Consider the following 3,933-nt stretch of genomic DNA (forward strand, 5'->3'; position numbering starts at 1 on the left):
GGAGTGGTTGGATATCCTTCCATATTCCTCTGTGCATTATTTGTTTTAACAAGATCTCTGGCTGAATCTGGAGCTTGTGTGTGTTTTTTTTTTCTAAGCTGATGGCCAACAACACTCAGCAATATCTTGTAGGCAGTGTGATCTTATCTCAGGTCCTAAAATTTGCAGCAAATGTTCGTACCTGTTACCCCATTTATTCAGCCCATTTTAAGGGTTGAATTTTGCTCTTGTTCTTCTCTCCTTTCAGAGAAATGTTCCTTTTAAGATTTATTTCGATTATTTTAGATTACAGGTATTTGTATTTCTATCTGTTTGTGGGTATGTTCATACATGTGTGCAGGAGCCAGTAGAACCCAGAGGTATCAGATTCTTCCTGGAGCCAGAGTTGCAGGCAGTGGTGAGGCACTCTGTGTGGGTGCTGTAATCAGAACCCAGGTGCTTTGAAAGAATAGCAAGTGGTCTTAACTACTAACCCATCTCTCCAGCCCCCAATGTTACCAATCTTAAAATCACAGATGTGTAAGCCATTAATGACTTCCTAAAATCTTTTAAGTAATGAAAAGATGATTTATTTTCTTAAAGAAATAGGTACTTTAAACCACAGCTTTTCTGTGACTAAATGGACAGTGTTCATATTGAGCATCATTGCACACACAGTGTGACTGGCTCTTCCTTCTTTTTGCAGACTCTATCAGAATTCCTGTGTTTCAACAGAGAATTCTTTCAGTTAGTTTTACAAAAGTTTGGGACAATACATACCTTTCTGCACCAGTTTAAAGGATGTACAGAATACACAGTTACTATTATCCTCAGCATCTCATGATTAGAACTGTGAAGATTTTCTTGATTGAAAACCCGAAGGGGAAAGCTAACTGTTGACTGGTGTGTTTTTGACTGTTCCTGATGCAGTCAGAAACTCAGAAGACATTTAGGACAAGAGCCCAGGGTTCAAGTTAAAAGGTAATGGAGAGTCCTTTGACTTCCAGAATCACACAAAGAGCATCACGGGCTGGACAGGGCCAGACTAAAGCAAAGAACAGTGCAAAGGGAGCAGGGCAGGGGGGCATTCTGGGAACTCTTGCTTCTGAGTGCTTCCCTCTGTACATGAATTCTCTGTGATTGCAGACACAGCTTCTCCAACTCCCTTGATTCCCAGGCTGAAAGGTACTTTTCTGGCTTTTTCAAATGAATTTATGGAGAATTCTCCTTGAAATTACAACAGAGAGATGACTAGCAGTCATTTTCTTGTTTGGACCTTGTATTGCTTTTCTTCCATATTGTTGAAGAAATTTCATATTGAGCTATCTGTCTACTGACAAAGTCTTCCTTTTCTGGATGTTCCATTATCTCTTTACATCTTCCACTTCCTATTATTTTGCATGAACTGCTTATTATTCATTATAGACTGATGAAATGACGGAGCCCAAATATGGCGTGTATCACAAAATCTGACTCATTGGAGCTGTCTTGTTTGAACACTGTATTTCATATATTGCCTGATTTTCCAACACTGTTTAATAGCCAGACCGTATTTACCTTGTGAACGAATCTATTTTGTCTTATCCCTTCTCCCTGTCTAATTTCATGCTAGTGTGTTCTGCAAGCGTTGATAGTTTTGAACCCTAACATTTGTAGTACAATTTCTGTCTGTTTAACTGACTGTTAGATCTGTCTTGATAACATTTAATGTTTCTTCACATTGCTGAGGCACTGAAATTTTAACATATGCAACAGAGTCATGCTAATAACTCTGCCTATGGAGGGATGGTTAATGTTTTCTAGTTGGGTGTTCTCAAATTACTTATAAACTTCATATTCTTTGTGTTTTGAAAATAAAATCAGAAACCCATAGGAAGAAAACCTTTTCTCTCTCTTTTAAATTAGGGAAATATGAACATAAATGGTTGTATTTTTAAAAATAAAACAATGCTAGTAATAATTTTCACCAGATTCAAATTTTCAGAATTTCTTACCATTTTTTTTCTGGTTTCTCTCAGCCTGTGTGTTGACGTGTATTTACCCTTTCACTCTTCTTCTCACCTGTTTTTGTGTCTCTGGGAATAGTGTGAAATTTCCACTTTTGTCTGTTAGAGATGCATTACAGGAAGCAATGAAGTCTAATGTTGACATTAATACACTCAATTCTTTCAGGATGTTAGAAGTATATATTGGATATTAATGCAGAAAAAAAGAGCATTAGTGAAACTGTGAAGACTATAAAGCATTAGAGGAATTATGAAAACTGTGAGTCCAATTTCCATCTTTTTTTTACTCCCACATTTGATAACCCATAATGTGTTTGATCATGGCATTGTATCCTATTTATTGGGTAACTTGAGCTAAGACAGACTATTGGCCTGATGAGACAATAAAACAATTTCAGCTCCTAAAAATTAATACACATTTAAATGTCTTCTCTCTGGTTGTACTGATGTGATTAAATTTATTTACCTCAGGTGAAAAGAATATGGTTCCTGAGAACTTGCCAGTGGGGATTCTTTTCTTTTCACAAACAGCTGTTGGAATTCTTGGCAATTGGTCAGTTCTTCTTCCTTATATCATGTCTGTATTCACTGGAAAAAGTCTGATGCCCAAAGACCAGATTTTAAGGCATCTGACTTTAGCCAATTCCTTGGTTATTATCTCAAGAGTAATTCCTCACATAATGGTACAGCTGGGCTTGCGATATCTCCTGGGTGACCTTTTATGTAAACTCACTCTCTACAGTAATAGAGTGGCCCGGGCCATTTCCCTGCACTGCACCTGCCTCTTGAGTAGCTTCCAAGCAATCACAATAAGCCCCAGCAACTCCAGGTGGATGAAGCTTAAACACAGAGTCTCCAAATACATGGCTCGGTCCTGCTCACTCAGCTGGCTTGTGCATCTGCTTCTAAACAGCAAAACAGCTATAGATGTGATGGGACCTGATACTAGCAAAAACTTCACCAAGAAAATCAAGTTAGGGTACTGCTCAACATTTGTTTTTGACAATACTGTAACTTTCCTAAACCTGTCATTGCTTTGTTTCACTGATGGTCTCTGTTTGGGTCTCATGATCTGGGCCAGTGTCTTCATGGTGAGCATTCTCTGTAGGCACAAGAGTCAGTTACAGCACATCCACAGTGCACAACACACCCCCAGAGTCTCTCCTGAAGACAGAGCCACAAAAACCATCTTGACCCTTGTCTGTACCTTTGTCCTCTCCTATTCAATGTCCTTCATATTAGTTATCTATACTGTGGCATTTGACAATCCAAGTCTGTTGATAATCAACATATTTACATTCCTAGACACATGCTTCCCCGCATTTTGCCCCTTCATCCTCATCCGTAATAACAAATCTGTTCCCAAGAATCATTTTCCCTGCTGTAGAAGGTAATTTAACATGGTGATTTGTGTGTTACGATAAATTTAAATATTCTTTCATCTATTACTGATCATTAGACTCATACATGACCAGGTGTTGTTTAGCAAATTAATGCCTCTCTAAATTAAGCATTGCCAGTTGTTACTGCAGTCAAAATGCTGCCTAAGCAGTTCCATGACATGAAGATATCCCTTTGTTTTTGTTCTAAATGCTAAGAGATTGGGGATCATCATGTACTAGGTGGAGCTCCAGGAGTCCAATCGATGAGAGAGAGGAAGTGTGATATGAGCAAGAGATATCGAGACCATGATTTGGAAAAACACAGGAACAAAGTGCCAAACTAGCGGAAACTCATGAACTGTGAACCAATAGCTGAGAAGCCCCCATGGAACTGGGCTAGGCCCTCTGGATAAGTGAGACAGTTGATTAGCTTGAACTGTTTAGGAGGCTCCCCGGCAGTGGGACTGGGACCTGTCCTTGGTGCACGAGCCAACTTTTTGGTACCCTCAGCCTATGCTGAGACACTTTGCTCAGCCTTGGTGCAGGGAAGAGGGGATTGGACCTGC

At 39.3% G+C, this 3,933-nt stretch overlaps 1 pseudogene; it reads left to right on the forward strand.

Moving 5' to 3' along the window:
• The first annotated feature begins 2,431 nt into the window (after positions 1–2,431).
• LOC131902725 (vomeronasal type-1 receptor 4-like) lies at positions 2,432–3,379 on the forward strand (annotated as a pseudogene).
• The last annotated feature ends 554 nt before the right edge of the window (positions 3,380–3,933 follow it).

This window comes from Peromyscus eremicus, chromosome 1 (assembly GCF_949786415.1).
Source record: "Peromyscus eremicus chromosome 1, PerEre_H2_v1, whole genome shotgun sequence".
Lineage (NCBI taxonomy): Eukaryota > Metazoa > Chordata > Mammalia > Rodentia > Cricetidae > Peromyscus > Peromyscus eremicus.